Source organism: Balaenoptera borealis (genome assembly GCF_965194805.1).
Source record: "Balaenoptera borealis genome assembly, chromosome: 10".
Taxonomy (NCBI): domain Eukaryota; kingdom Metazoa; phylum Chordata; class Mammalia; order Artiodactyla; family Balaenopteridae; genus Balaenoptera; species Balaenoptera borealis.
Genome location: NC_138874.1, coordinates 100441636 through 100458558, shown reverse-complemented (window position 1 = coordinate 100458558; position 16923 = coordinate 100441636). Strand labels below are relative to the sequence as shown.

General features: G+C 40.3%; 2 long non-coding RNA genes across 4 annotated transcripts in view; one reads left to right on the top strand and one right to left on the bottom strand.

Moving 5' to 3' along the window:
* LOC309636189 overlaps positions 1 to 16923 on the bottom strand; it is a 223388-nt gene that overhangs the window by 117636 nt on the left and 88829 nt on the right. Inside the window, exon 4 of one of the 3 annotated variants that reach the window (XR_014249281.1) lies at positions 4904 to 12232. The exons of the other annotated variants lie outside the window; for them this stretch is intronic. This is a non-coding gene — a long non-coding RNA (uncharacterized lncRNA). Of the gene's footprint in view, positions 1 to 4903; positions 12233 to 16923 lie in introns of those variants that run through there. 3 annotated transcript variants of the gene reach the window in all.
* LOC309636202 overlaps positions 1 to 16923 on the top strand; it is a 372123-nt gene that overhangs the window by 347530 nt on the left and 7670 nt on the right. The gene's annotated exons all lie outside the window — the stretch shown is intronic.

Below are 16923 nucleotides of genomic sequence, written 5' to 3'. Positions count from 1 at the left end.
CTGAAGTCTCTGCTTGGTTAGCTTAGGGGCCAGCTAATGGCTGGACAGAGACTTCCTTAAAAGCCTTTAACCAAAAAGTCTGCCATCTGCCACCCTCTTTTGAGAAGTTGTATCTGTGTGTGTTGAGATGTGTCTTCACCACTCTGGCAGCTTACAACTCTTCCTTAGCCTTTACTTCTGCTTACATAGGGACTCAAAGTCAGCCAGAAGTGAGAGAGTACATCTGTCTCAGGTCTTTCCTGGGCCTGCACACAGCCATGTCCATGTGCATGGCCTTCAAGATCTCTAGGAATATGTCAGAGCTTTTCAAATCCCCCCAGGGACATCTCATTCCCCAGATGTTCCTTTTAAGTTTTTTCACCACCTCTTGTTTACCCCAAGCTGATATTCCGCCTCAGGTAGATTCAGTGTTAAACAATTGATGCTGATCATTTTTGACACCCTGAGACTAAAAGGCTTTCCTCACTAAGTGACCTCTGAGTCAAGTCAAATAAAAATTAGCCCAGGGCATGGGACTTTCCTGAGGAGCTGCCAGACAGGTCAAATAGTGACAATGCTGTGAAGATGGGACTTTTTGAGGGGCCCTAACCTGATCTGTCCCCTCCTATGGTTACAAGGCCGTGGGTTTTCAAGACTAAAAAGGAACTGGGGAGAGAGAGGTGGAAATAGGGTAAGGTAAAATGTCACAAAGCTCACTGTTCTTAATGAGATCCAGTCACTTTTCTTGTATAAACATTCCTTGTCTTTTGGAAAATGCTTTATTAATTTCCAGAGTTCTGAAAATTTTGATTTTGATCATTTTTGCCAGTGTTCATATTGCTTTATAAAAGAGCAGATTTTTGGAGTTCTTTACCATTCCAAAAGTGCCCTAAACATATGTAGTTTTATATATCTAATGAGGCAGTTCTTGCAATGAAATTAAAGGGCCTGGATAAAGGAAGCCCTCCCCACTGATGAGAGTTGAATCCAAGCCCTTTATTCATTAGAAGAAATGCCTCATTAGATATATAAAACTGCATATGTTTAGGGATAATCTATTCCCCGTCCAAGTCAAATTTTTTTATTCTCTGCAAAAGAGTGCTGTATGTGTTTGATCACCAAAGTGAGGTGATTTGAAGAAACCACAGATGATGTTCCATCCCCAAAAGCAGTCTATCACTGGGACCTGAAATTCTGTTCCCACTTAATTTATTTTGGTTAAGCATTGTTGAATCTTGCCCTCAATCTAATACAGAAGTAAAAATCTCCCTGAAAAAGAGACCACATTTAAAACAATAGATTTGTGGGAATGATCCCTGAGCTGTAAGAAGATACAAATTGGGACTGTAGATGAACAAAGTGGTTGGAAGAACTTAACAGAGGCTAAAGGAACAGAGATCAATATACTTACTTCACAAATTTGCTTGGGTACCCACTTTGCAATTTTATCTGGGACCATAGATCTAATAGAAAATATGGTTTAGATCCACTTTTTTTCTCTCTCTGTTTCCATTTCAGTTCAAGGCCTGATTATCTCTCTTTTGGGCAAGTCAACTTAAGTTTTAATAAAAAACAAAATGGTCTGTAGCACTACTTTTAGAAAACTCAAGGTCTAAAGGGCATTGAAAGTCTACCACTCACTTTTCCTTACCCAGAAACCTGCCTTTTTCTCAGAAATACAGAGAAAATGATTATAGAAATGCCAGGTACTTCAGATTCTTTAACTGTTGATGAAACCCCAGGCCGATACCTTTAGCGTTTCCTATTCTCTCTCATTTTCCTCCCTGCACTCCCAAACCCTCATCCACCTTCCCCACCTCCATTTAACAACTCAATCAACACACAGCTGTTATTGTAGACTTCATAAAGAGCAACTTTGCAGTCCTCTGCTCCAAAATCTTCAATGACTCTTCATTTATTACACCTTGGGCTATAAACTCCTCCCATTCATGGCTTTAATGATCTGGCTTCACCATATCCTTCTCACCATATTTTTTCTTCTTACCTACTAAACACTGGTTTCCAGACACACTTGTCTACTTCCAGAATGCTATTCTTCTTCCTCTCTGCTTATTTAATTGCTACATATCCTTCAAGTCCCTCCTCTTTTAGGAAGCTTCCCCCAGGCTGCCCAAGCCCAGAGGAATCTCAGTCACCTCCAAATTGCCTTGTGCTTGTTAACGATATCTCTTTCTTTGCAATTATATGTATCCATTATAAGTGGCAATTAATTCAGGTATTGATTTGTATGGTCATTTAACTGATAACGTTCTTAAATCCTTTATATCCAAGTTAATGGAGTCTGAGACATTGTCTTAACACTACCATATCCATCACAGAATTGTGTACATGGAGGGGGCTTAATAAGATTAACAGATAAAGTGACTTCTGGGTTGTTGATCACAATTCATGAACAGTGGGAAGGCCCTTGTGAAAACTGCCATCAGTATGTCATTCAACTCCAGGTCTAGACCAAGTCAAGCAGGATAGAAGCTTCCCAGACTGCCACAACTTATGAATATCTTGGATCTGTGGACCAAATAGGCATGATGGACTCCAGTCTCTCTTCTATTATTTTCCCCCTCACTCCCTCTGTTCCAGGCACACTCACCACCATAAATAATCAAACATTCTTAACTCTTCATATAAAACTGCTTCTGGGATGTTGCTATTCCTTCTGCCTGGAATGCTCTTCCCCAGTTCCTTCAAGTCTTTGATCAAATTTCACCTTCTCCATGGGGTGCTCCCTGACTATCCTATTTAAAATGGTAAGCCTTTGTCTTCCCCTTACCAGCATTCCCAAGCTCTATTTTTGGTCCCCCCAACTCTATTTTTTCCTATTACTTTTATTAACTTCTAACATATTATATAATTTATATATTTAATATATTTGTTTTCTTTCTTACCACACTAGAGTGTAAACACCAGCCACACAAGCATTTTTTTTCAACAGTTTTATTCACTGACATAGCCTCCGTAATTAAACTGTGCTTGGCACGTAGTAAGTACTCAGTAAGTTTTTGTTGCATGAAGATATATATGACTGAGGACTCTGTGATGGTTAATTTTATGTGTCAACTTGACTGACCCATAAGGTACCAGGACATTTGCTGAAACGTTATTCTGGTTGCACCTTGAGAGTGTTTCTGGATGAGGTTCACATTTGAATCAGTAGGATGAGTAGATTTCCCTCCCTAATGTGAGTCAGCCCCATCCAATCAGTTGAAGGCCCATGTAGCCCAAGTGGACTAAGACATTCCTTAATTTCCTTTTGTCTCAAATTCCTCATCTGTAAAATGGAGACAATGAAATTATAGCACCAACTTTTAGGATGTTGTGAAGATTAGAGTTATTGTAGTATTAAATGATGTATTATTATATGTAGAATGTTTAGAATAGGACCAGGAATGCAATAAGCCCCTCATTTTAGCTTTTACTATTCCTGTCTCAGAGCCTCAGTTTCCTGGACCCTGCAACGGGGAGGTGGCACTAGATGAGCTCTGGGTACCCCTCCCACCTTGAACACTCTAGGATTCAAAGACTCCATTTTTTCCTTGATACATCTCCCATGGAATTGGGTGGTACGTGGAGCATGGGCTTCAGTGGTCATGTGGCCTTGTCTCCCTAGAAAGCTGTCTGTCTCCACCCAGGCAGGCATCCTTTCCGAGCCCTTTGCTCTCACTTGCTTCTCCTTCCCAGGTGCTGACTCACTGCATTGATTAAACAGTCTGCCACAGCTCAGTCCTTCCCTAGGACTGGATGTCCTAGTGGAAGGCATCCAGGTACCTTTGTTCTCTTGGGCTACAAGCCCCCCTTTCTCTCTTTTCCCCAAGAGAGATTTTAATATAAAGTATAATGTGTGTTGTTTATGCTTTCATTGATGCATGCATTTATTCCAAGACGATGCTTCCTTTGGTTAACTGCTAAAAAAACGTGATTTTATAGGAGGTTATTTTTGACTGTGCCTACTTAAAGGAACAGAAAAGCAACTCTCTATAGTTACTTTCAAATTCAGAAGAGAATTCTACCTTATGAGAAGCTGAAAGAAGTGAGTGCCTTTCTTTATGTCCACCTGGCTTTGAATGGGCTCCTTAAAAATTGTATTGGTTCATGCTCAGAACTAGTAGAGGGACATGAAAAAAAAAAATGGAACAAAATGGTTCCTCGTAGGTTTCCTATTTCTCTCTCACTGTTTTTTGGGGGTTTTTTGTTTTGTTTTTTTTTAAGAACATGAAATACAGTTCTGCCTTTGGATGTACTCCCTTTGTTCAGCATTATTGCCTTTGCCACCTGCCTTGAAACGGCCCTTCAAGGGTTTTGATAAATCAGTTGCAAAGGTGTCTGATTTCATTGTAACATCTATAAGTGCCTTATCTGAAAGGCTCCTTTTATGCCACCTATAGAAATTCACCTCAGTGAATCTTAGGAGAACCCTAAAATCAGCTATAATATATCAGAAAGGGAGAGGGAATTATTTTTCTCTTCTATCTATACTTCAGAAAGACACTGATGGCATTTCAGAGGAAGGAAAGCAAGTAATGAAAGGAAAATGATCCTTTTGAAAGAGACTTCTGCAAATGCCTTTTTCTTTTTGTCTTTCTTTGGATACTATGATGCTAAGAAATTTAAATGTGACCTTGGAGACCTAGCCCAGCATTCTTCATCAGTCATTCACCCCTGCTGAGGTGCTTTCCCTTTTCACTTCAGCCAGGTGAGTGAGTAGATGCTGCAGGGACTTATCGACACTGATCCCCTAAACCCATCAACTGATGCTGGTATTTCTCCCTGTGTGAGCTCACCTCTAGGAACACAGGACAGAGCTGCAGGATAGATGGCCCCTGGCAAGGCTGGAAGGAATGAGGGGCACCATCTTATTCTCCAGGGTTCTTGGGGCATAACGATATGTATATGCCCACAGATCATTCAGATCAGCTTACAGATCACTGGTGTACAATAGAGATCCATAGAGCTTTAACCAAGTGACTGGATTACCAAATTATCTAGACATTCAGAAATCAACCAATCCTGGCTGGTCTGTGATTTTCCAGTTGATGAGTCTGTGAGGGTAAGACTGTCCAAATAGGTGGAGATGGAATTTTCCCGTGAAGGAAATAGAGATCAACTGTACTAAAAAGATAGTAATTTGGGGCCAGGGAATTAGGTAATCCATGGGACTGGAAGATGGAGAGACTTTCTTCTTTCTCAGGCCAGGCTTCTGAGGTGGGAGAAAGCTTGGCCACAGAGGCACATCACAGCCTTCTTGCTCTTAGTAAACCTAGGCAGCACCTCAGCACTAAGCTTGGTGGCCATTTCAAAGAGTAAAATCACCAAAAAAAAAACCCCAAAAAACCACACACACAAAAATGCAAAATACATGTCACTAAATAGATCACAAAAAAGGCACTTGTTTACAGTATAAGAGCCAAAACATGAGAAAGAGCATAATTATGTTTGACCTCAGCTGGGGACGCATGCGTCAGATGACTCAAACATTTTGCCACTCCCTACATGTCTATGAGCTACCATGAAAGTGCCATGAGTGTTGATTTGGGGGTTACAAATGAATTTTACTGAGTACACAGACTTTCAAATATTCACTCTATGAATAATGCGGATCAGCTCTACCTCATCCTGTATTTCAAAGGCTCCAATAACAAGCTCACTTGTTCTCTCTCCAGTATTGTATCCCATTATGTCCCTATACTTCACTCCTGCTAAAGTACTTAATCTTTCTGATTTCACTTCCTGTTTTCTTCCTTCCATATCTCTCCCTGTTAGTTTTATCAATTAAGAATCCTTTGGATGCAAGCAATATAAACTGACTTGGACTGACTTAAGAAAAACAAAGGGGGAGTATAGGGTAAGAAAAATAAAGGGGGAGTAGAGGGTATTGCCTGGAAGAGTGGCTCACAGACTCAGAGAAAGAACTTGACAGCCAAGAATTTGGAAGTCTGTGAACCAAGGCAGCTCAAAGATCCAAGCAAAAGGAGCCCATGAACCTTCTAAAAGGCTGTCTTTAAGATGACTCCACACCAATTTACTGCCATAACCCTCTCTATCTTATGTCTCCAAGTTTGTAATTCTTAGGAGAGACGTTCTGATTGGCCTAGCTTGAATACAATGTCCCTTACCCACAAGGTGTCTTAATCCCAGTGGCTAAAGTAAGGCAGAATAATAATTGGCCTCACCTGACTCATTTGCCTACCACTTGAACCAACGTGGCAGAGTCTGTTACCAATGTAAGACTGGTATTGACGCTGCCCAGATAAAGACACTAATTGCTACATTTATTTTTCTTCTCCATCTCCATAGCCTGTAACTCTAGTCATCCTTCAGTTCTCATCTAAACATCATCCCTTCTATAGGGTCTTTACTGACTCACCCAGCTGAATGTGGTTTTCCTTTTTCCCTCTTTGAACCCAGATAGAACTTGGCATTCATCTTCTGGCTTTCATATTCAGCCCTATCTTATGGCTGTATGTGAGCCTATCTTATCATTCATTTACTTATTGTTCAGTAAGTAATTCAGGCATTAAGTACTTACTGTGTACAGGGATTATGCTAAGCGTACTCTGGGCTTGTAGTGGGCAGGGACCATGGCCTGCTCATGTTTGAAGCACCTGTAAAGACCAATAATGGGCCCAACAGATTCCACGTGGAAATCACCCACACCCAAGGAGGCTGAGTTTATCCAGGAATGAGTCCTCTCATGCGGGCCATCTAGCTTGGTGTAGTTGACTTCGTGGCCAACATTATAATCAATGCTATGAATAAATTTATTGACGTTAATTTACCCAGAAAAACCCTGCTAGAAGGATTAGATACGACACACTACATAGCAGAATAAAAATTTACACACAAACACACATGTATACATAATTTTTAATGACACCAAAGGAAAAATTCTCATAGACCTTCATAAAACATAGCACAAAAGAGATCATAGGATTCAATTCTCCACTTGTGTTAAGTTCCATTCATGAATTAATCAAAAGCTAATCTATTTGTCAGGAATTAGCACATAGCAGCAATGAAGTAAAGGAATAAAATGGTTATACACACAAACATATGTATCAGATTATAATCTGAAAAAATAAATACTTAATGAATCTCAATTTTAACAGTAAATAATTCTAATGAAAAGAGGAAACAGATATAACCTAGCCCTTGAGTTAAAGCCACAAAGACAAACAAATTAGAACACAATGGATAAGAACGTATAAAAAGGCAAAACTATAGATATACTATGTAGGTTTGACTTAATTGTGGTAGGAGTTGTAAAATCAGGCGAACATCACCAGGAAATGCTCTCCCCTAATAGAATGTCACACTCTCCTTTACATCTGCCCACACTCTGCATTTCTTCGTGGGCCAGAGGATCAAAATTGGGACTCACCACAGAGAATATGTTCAAGTTCTTGAGAATAATCAAAGCTCTTTTCCAAGAAAAAGATATAATCTTTGTCCAGCAAGTCTGTGCTGAAATAAGTTGGTCTCTGGACAAGACAACAATTCCACAGCTTAACCTCCTACCCCAGTGGGCCAGCTCAGCCTCTTTCATGACTGGCCATTCAGAGCACATTCTGGCTAATAGTCTTGACTGTCTGCATTCCCTGAGGTTTGTACTTTCCCAAATTGACTGTACGTCACTGCCTACCAACAGCTTGCTTGAAGCAGCTGTAATTTGCTAGAAAGGGTCTAAGGGACATAAGAAATGTCTTCTTTCTTCTAGGTCCTTTAAGTGAATTCCCTATCATAAAGCAAAGTACACGGACCACAATACCTCAGCTTCCTACAAAAATGCCTTTGTGGATTTATACTACTCTTAACTTTTACAGACAGCTGTCCCAAGAAACATTTTTAAAACTGCATTTCTATCTTTCCTTCAAAATTTTTATCGAATGGCTTGTCCATTCGATAACCAATGTCCCTTATACAAATATCTACAGGATAAATTCTTCTTTCAGTGGAGAAGTTTGTCTCTATAGAGTGATACTGATATTTTCTTGTTATCAGATAATAAGCATCATGCAACCCACCATTTCCCTTCTTTCCTCAGTTTCCAGAAAATTCAGGGGCAGAATTCAGTCATTGAGTTTATCTGTTGTAAAGTCATTTCCTTCTGAGGGATAAAGAGATTTGTATCCTCTTTTCCCCTCCCTTTATTGCCTTATTTTGTGCAGTATTTAATTTTTGAAGTGGTCTCAAATGCCTTTGTAATAGGGAGGATAAACTTTAAACCAATGCAGATCTAATTTCTGATCCTTCTTGCATTAATTCAAACTCCTGTAAAGATACAAAGTCAGGAACGATATCTCCTTGAGTGCTTATTCACTCACTATTCAGCGTTGGGAAAAAGAAAAAAGGTAAACTGTGTTTAACTTTCTTAGAGATGCAGCCAGTAAGACCATTTGTCTGAGCATCAGTAATAATTAGATCTTAATTGTAAGGATACGCTCCAAGAAACATTCTGCTCCCAAAGGAGCAGGTTTGGGTAATTTGAGCCTCAGATTCATTTTGTCATTTGCCATGAAAGTCATGCTGAAGTGAATTCAAATGTTCAAAGTGATGTGGTAAAGGTATAGATCCTGAACTTGCGTCAAACCTTCAAGGGCTCTTCTCATTAATTAAAACCAGACCTATAGAACAGAACTGTTATGTGCTTCCTGTTTTATTATATTGTTATTGCACATAATTATGTGTAATCCATAATTATACAATAATAATCTTGTAAATAAGGCTAGTCAGTAACACACAATTTCAGACCCTTTGCTAGCCTCTCTTGGCGCTTAGAATAAAGTCTGAACTCCCTATCATGGCCAATAAGCCCGGCGTGATCTAACCCCTGCCTAGCTCTCCAATCTCATTTCTTTCCACTACCTCTGACCCACTCTGCTCATTCATACCGCAGTCCTTTTCTATTCCTTTAACTTCATAATGTCTTTCCCATCGCAGGTCCTTATGTGTTTACTGTTCCCTAGCCTTTCCCTTTTTCTCATATCTGTCTCTTCCAATCTCAGCTAAAACAACATTGCTGCTTCTGAGAAGATGCCTGACCATCATCTATCATCACTCTGTCTTATTTCCTTCCCAGCTCTCATCGCATCTGTTATTTATCATTTCTCACCTCCAGTAGACAGAAAGCTCCATGAAGGCAGTGCCTTATATACACTTATATCCTTGCACCAAGCTCAGACCTTGTTCTTCTCCTTTGATTATTTTGTGGATTGATACAATTTGATCTCCCCAACTCTCAAAGACAGAACAATCCACAAATCAGAAATCACTGCATATTAGAACTGGAATATCACTTAGAGGTAATCAGGTCCCTCATTTCACAAGGAGAGAAATTTAGGCCTCGGGAGGTGAAGTCACAATGGTGAAACTAGACCAGGGCTCTACTTACGTTTCAGTAACTGATCTGTTTCCTCGCTATGTGTCACCATTGGTCTCTCAACAGATGAAACTTGGCCCATTTAGGGTGATCCACTTGTGCTGGTTGCCCAGGACTTTCCTGGTTTTAGCTCTGAAAGCCCCATGTCTCAGGAAACCCCTCAGTCCTGGACAAATAATACGGTTGGCCACCCTAAACGGGCCAGGATGTGTGTTGATACATCCTCTGTCCCCCCAGTGTATGTGTTACTATAAGTAATAAAGAGCAGGGGCCAGCCACACATGCTCAAATTGACTGAGATGGTATGTCCTCAGAAGCTATAACTAGCAACTGATCATTGACAGAAAATCAACATGCCCAATGTCAGCAGACAAGCTTTGAATTCAAAAACATTCCCTTTCTTATCAGAAATCTAGTTTCCAACAGTCCATTCTCCTAGGACAAGTATGTCTTAGTCTGCCATAACAAAATATCGTAGACTGTGTGACTTAACAGAAATTAATTTCCTACAGTTTTGGAGGCCAAAAGTTCAAGATCAAGGTTCAGTGTGGTCAGGTTCCGGTGAGGAATCTATTCCTGGCTTGAAGACAGCTGCCTTCTCACTGAGTCCTCACATGCCTTACCTCAGTGCACATGTGTAGAGAGATCCATCTCTCTCTTCCTCTTCTTATAAGGCCGCCAATCCTATCAGATTAGGACCCCACCCTTATGACTTCATTTAACATTAATTACCTCCTTAAAGATCCTATCTCCAAATACAGTTACAGGGGGGTTAGGGCTTCAACATACGAATTGTGGGGGGGGACAATTTAGTCCATAGCAAAATGCTACCATATTTCTAAATGGTGATCATATCAAGTCTGCAACCTATGAATTTACTTGGCTGTGTTAGCTTGTGGCTTCAGGTTCCCCAGCACTGGGAATGGTCCCCCAATAGCAGTGACAACTTGTTTGGTGTTGGGTTTTAAACACAGGCTGGGTGAAGCAACAGGTTGGCGCCCACCTCTTGCAGGCAAGAGAAGCCTGAAGAAGAGGGTTGGAAGGGAGAACAGAGAACTCCATGGAGACTGCCCCAGTTAGCTGCCCAGACTGGTATATTTCTGACAACAGCAGCAGTGGCAGCCCAGGGAACGCTTGCCTCCTACAGTATAGATGCACAATTTACAACTTCAGCGGGTACATCTGCTGTTGCTAGTGAAGGCTGGCCTGGTGAGGGGTGGGTCTGTGACACCCTCACACCCGTTTCCGTTCTCTGTATCCTTTCCCCTTGGCTTTGTTATTCATGAGGGAAATGGAGGCCTCAAGTGTAGGCTCAAGCCCTGGCAGAATGTTTCAGCCCCCTTTCAACATCCATCTGGCTGAGCAATGCTTTGTGAAGTGCATCTCAAAATTCCATAGGCATGGAAACTACCTGGGGGTCTTGTTGAAATGCAGCTTCTGATGCCGTGGATCTGGAGGTCTGCCTTTCTGATGAGCTCCCAGGTTTGCCGATGCTGCTGGTCTGAGACCCCACTGTGAGTCGCACGGCTTCCAAAGATGTTAACACACTGCCTCAGAAACTCTCCTTAGATTGGTTTCTGGAGATGGAAGTAGCCCAGTAATTGCGCATGTAGATCTCTCTTCACTAGAGCTGCAAGCCTTACTGCTGTTCTCTCCTTTGCTTCCTCTTGAGATAACCTTTACCTGCAAACCCGACTTCTCTTCCCCAGGTAGCCCGTGATCCTTGTTCTTTCTCCCCCTCCCTCCCTGATTCTCCAGGGAAAAGCATATTTGGAGTTCAATTGTGACTCACCGGACTTGGGCAGGACTCTGGGGAAAATGTGAAACAGTTAATCCCAAGCAGATCCTAAATTGCTGCTCAGACCCCAGGAGGACCCAATGGAGTCCCAAGGGCATTGCCAACTGCAGAATATCAATTTACTTCTTAAAATTGTTTTGCCCAAAAGCAATCACACAGCAGCTCGCAGGATCCCAACCTGGAATGGCATACCTGAGCACTTTGGGCTTATTTGAACTTCATTTTAACTTCTTCAATAAAACAATACATTCATAATTATACCAACACAGAATTCTTGTTTCCCAGTGAGTCAAGGACTTCAAGGAAATGCATCCAAATTAGACTGTTTTAATAATTTCCTAAGCACAATGGTCTAGAGAAAGAAACATATCCAAAAAATAGCTTGCTCAGCAGCTGCCATATATGATATTGGATATCTTCTGAAAAATCACAGATTTAAAGAGGAAAAAAATCTTTAACCAAGACTTCAGCCAGCAAGGTCTGAACACTTGGAAAATGTTATCTTCAGTGCCCTCAGTTCCCTCCCCCTACCATACACCTCTTCGGAAGGCTTTCTTTGACGAACACCCAGTTTCCTCATTCTGTCTTCCTCCCCACTGCTTACAACTTGCTCTCAAGAAAATCATTTATATCTGCATGTGAATTTGAACTATTGCTCCTTTTTTCTCCCACGGGTGTGTGTTTAAGCCTCACCTCTGACTACAGAAACAACCTGGTTGCTTAGTAAATAATTTCAGGGAGGTAGGTAGGTAGCTCATAGCGTGTGACCTCTTGTCCCTGTCTTTGAAAGCAGCAATAAGCATTGATTCTTATTTGACATATTGTGCTGGTACCTTGGATTAGTGTTCTATGGCTGCTATAACAAAATACCACAGACCAGCTGGCTTGAACACAGAAATTTATTTTCTCTCAATTCTGGAGGCTGAAAGTCCCAGACCAAGGTGTGGGCAGGTTTGTTTCTCCTGAGGCGTCCCTCCTTTGCTTGCAGATGGCTGCCTTCTTACTGTGTCCTCACATGGCCTTTTTTCTGTGTACAGGCATCCCAGGTACCTCTTCCTCTTCTTATAAAAACACCAGACATACTGGATTAGGCCCTAACATTTATGAGCTCTCCTGGGGCATTAGGGTCTCAACATGTAAATGCTGGGAGACACAACTCAGCCATAATAGGCCTCTAGTTTTGCCTTCATCACTTATGACTGGTTAGTGTTTCCTTTTGGAAAATACCTGAGTCTAATGCCTGTTGTGTCCCATACTTTTGAACTTGTTGGCTGATGGATTCCTGGATGAGATGGCTGGTAATTCCACCCCAGTAAAGTCATCAAATGATAAGTGCCAGCTTGTTTCTATTGCCTTGGCTCACATCTCTTCGTCTCTTTAGGACAAACAGAAGGAACCCTAAAAACATCAATGTGAGATATCACTCGCCTTAGAGAGTCTGCCTGCCAGTTGCCTCTGTTTGTTAGGACCTGCTGAGGTGGCAGTCACAAAGCCAAAGAAGTTGGTAAAACCAAGACAATTGTGTAGGTCAGTGCCCGTTTGCCCTCAAATCCATTCTCTGTCCTTCATCTGCTCTGCTCTGTGTTTCGGAGAACCCTATTTCCCAGGATCCCTTGCTCTCTGGCTCCTAGGTAGGTCTAGTCAATGGGATGCACTGGTGGAAGGCTGGATGGTGGGAGCTGGAGAGATGCCAGAGTATCCTCTCACTTCTCTCTCTCCACTTCCTGTCGGGTCTCTGGAAATAGCAGTATCTCTTCCGGAGCTCCAGCTTCATAGGGCAGGCTTCCTCTCAGAGGGCCCTATTTTGAACTCAGGGCCACCACCTCTTCCTTGTACCTTCAGCCCGTAGAGTGGCAGCTTCCTGCTGTTGCTAATTTCTGAGTTGCCTCACTGCCCCCTTTTTACTTTCTCAGCTCTCCCACTCTGACATAACCAATTTCCCCAGTCAAACTTCTTAAGCTCAGAGTCTTAAAGTGGTTCCTGTTTCCTAGCTGATACAATAATCATTGTACCTACTTTGCACTGTAAGAATTAAATGAGAGAGAGAGAGAGCTCAGCATATAATAAGTGCTTAAAACATAGAAACTGCTAAAAGAAACTGCAGAGCCATTAATGAATTTTGTCATTTTAGAAGAGTAATTTTAAAAAGAATGACTTTCATCTATAAAATATTATTCAGAAATGGAACCATTAAATATAATTCCATGTATAATTCACCAATAATTCAAACCACCTCTGAAACCCAGTTTCACAGTCCTGACTTTGGTCTTTCCTAGAAAGAGAAGGATATAGTAGAAAAGGCCCTGGACATGGAGTCTGAAGGTGTGGCTTTCCACCAGCTACCTGTGTGATCTTGAGTTTCTCATTTTCCTTAAGGGGCCTCGGCCTTTACATCTGTAAACTGAGGTGGTTCAGTGTGACAATTTTTAAAGCCCCTGTAGCTCTAACTTCTTATGACTCTGCAACTGGCATAAGTTACTATTCATCTCTGGGGAGAGTGGGGAGTGAAATAACATTCTTCCTTTAAAAATAAAATGGCAGTGACTCTGAGGACTCACATGACGAGCCTGGTGAGAAATCCAGTTCTTTTCCTGGGGTTTTACTCATCAGGTATTTCTAAGGATGACCCCCATTCTCTAGTAATGTTGGCTCAACTGGTCCATGCATGAATCCAGAATAGCAAAAGATATGAACTGGCAGAGAGTAAATGATGGGCGAGTGGAGGAGAGGCATACCCAGCGAGTAAATGTGCAATGAGGTGGAGGAGAAATCAGTATATCTCCTTCAGAGGGGAGGAGCTCAGCCTGTTAGGCCAAATGATGTATGAGGGGAAGGGAAGGAGTCATGTTTGAATAGGCAGTAAAGAATATTAATTCAGGTGTTTAAAGACAAGCAAACCTACACTGAAATCTTGGCTCTGTTCTTTAATAGCAAATGACCTTGGGGCTAGTAATTAACTTCTCTAAACCTCAGTCTGTAAAATCTGTCTCATGCAATGGTGCTCAACTGGGTGTGATAATGAAGCCCATCCTCTCTGGGGACAATGTCTGAAAACATTTTTGATTGTCAGAACTGAGGGTAGAGGGAGACTACTGGCATCTCTGGGATTCTGCTAACCATTCTACAATGCATAAGACAGCCGTTCACAATGAAGAATTATCTAGCCCCAAAATGTCAGTAGTACTAAGGCTAAGAAACCTTGGTCTAATGGTAGTACCCACTTTTTTTTTTAAACTGCAGTATTGTCGACATACAATATTATATTAGTTTCAGGTGTACAACATACTGGTTTGACATTTATATAATTACAAATTGATCACCACAATAAGCCTAGTAACTATCTGTCACCATACAAAGTTATTACAATATTATTGACTATATTCCCTATGCTATATATTACATCCTCATGACTTATTTATTTTATAACTAGATTTTTGTACCTCTTATTCTCCTTCACCTATTTTTCCCAACCTTGCACTCCCCTGCCCTCTGGCAACCACCAGTTTTCTGTATCTATGAGTCTGTTTCTGTTTTGTTTTGTTTTTTAGATCCCACATATAAGTGAAATCACATGGTACTTGTCTTTCTCTGACTTATTTCAATTAGCATAATACCCTTTAGGTCCATCCATGTTGTCATAAATGGCAAGGTTTTCTTCTTTTATGGCTGAATAATATTCCATTGTGTATATATACCACATCTTCTTTATCCATTCAACTATCAGTGGACACTTAGGTTGCTTCCATATCTTGGCTTTTGTAAATAATATGCAGTGAACATAGGTGTGCACATATCTTTTTGAATTAGTGTTTTCATATTCCTTGGATAAATACCCAGAATGGGAATTGCTGGATTATATGGAAGTTCTATTTTTATTTAAAATGGAACCTCCATACTGTTTTCCATGGTGGCTGCATCAGTTTACATTCCCACCAACACTGCACAATGGTTCCCTTTTCTCTGCATCCTTGCCAGCACTTGTTATTTGTGACCTTTTTGATGATGGCCATTCTGACAGGTGTGAGATGATACCTCATTGTGGTTTTGATTTGCATTTCTCTGGTGATTAGTGGTGCTGAGCATCTTTTCATGTGTCTGTTGGCCATCTGTATGTCTTCCTTGGAAAAATGTCTATTCAGGTCCTCTTCCCATTTTTTTACATTGAATTGTTTCTTTAATATTAAGTTGTGTGAGTCCTTTATATATATTTTAGATATTAACCCCTTATCAGATATATTATTTGCAAATATATTCTCCCATTCAGTAGATTGCCTTTTCATTTTGTTAATGGTTTTCTTTACTATGTCAGAGCTTTTCAGTTTGATGTAGTCCAGTTTGTTTATTTTTGCTTTTGTTGCCCTTGCCTTTGGAGACAGATCCAAAAAAAATATATTGCTAAGACCAATGTCAAAGAGCAATAGTACCTACTATTTCATGTAATAGAAGGATTAAATTAGATAATGGATATAAGTATCACTGTGCTCTATGGCCAGAAAACAATTCATAAGATGGCACTGGTAAGTCCTTACCTGACAATAATTACTCTAAATGGATTATAATTTCCAGTCAAAAGACATAGAGTGAATGGATGGATAAAAAAACAAGAACCAACTATATGCTGCCTACAAGAGACTCACTTCATCTTTAAAAACACACATAGGCTCAAAATGAAAGAATGGAAAAAGGTATTCTATGCAAATGGAAACCAAAAGAAAGCAGTGGTAGCTATACTTACATCAGAGAAAAGAGACTTTAAGCCAAAAAATGTTAACAAGAAACAAAGAAAGTCATTATGTGATGATAAAGGGGTCAGTTCATCAAGAAGATGTAACAATCATAAATATATACACACCCATCATCACTGCACCTGAATATATTTAGCCAAACTAATACATCTGAGGAAAGAGATATACACAAATAAAATAATAGTAGGGGACTTCAACACCCCATTTTCAACAATGGATAGATCATCTGGACAGAAAGTCAACAGGAAATGTTGGTCTTGAACCATACTTTGGACCTAACAGACATATATAGAACATTCTATCCAACAGTACCAGAATACACATTCTTTGCAATTGCACACATAACATTCTCCAGGATAGATGACATGAGAGGTAATAAAACAAATCTTAGCAACTTTAAGACTGAAATCATACCAAGTATCAAAAGGAAAATCAATAAATAAATGAAATTGAAAGCACAACATACCAAAACCTATGGGATGCTGCAAAACAGTTCTAAAAGGGAAGTTTATAGCAGTAAATGCCTACATTAAGAAAAAAAGTCTCAAATAAACAACCTAACTTTACACCTTAAGGAACTAGATAAAGAGGAACAAACTAACCCAAAGTTAGTAGAAGGAAGGAAATAAAAAAGATCAGAGCAGAAATAAATGCAATAGAGACCAGAAAAAAAAATAGAAAAGGCCAATGAAACTAAGAGCTGATTTTTCAAAAAGATAAAATTGAGAAATCTTTAGCTAAACTAAGAAATAAAGAGAGGAGACTCAAATCAAATCGAAATTGAAAGCAGAGACATTACAACTGATACCATGGAAATACAAAAGATCGTAAGAGACTATTATAAACGATTATACACCAACAAATTAAATTACCTAAAAGAAATAGACAAATTCCTAAAAAAATACAACCTACCAAGACTGAATCATTAAGAAATAGAACATCTGAACACAGGCAACAAGTAAGGAGATTGAATCAGTGATCAAAAACCTCCCAACAAAGAAAGCCCA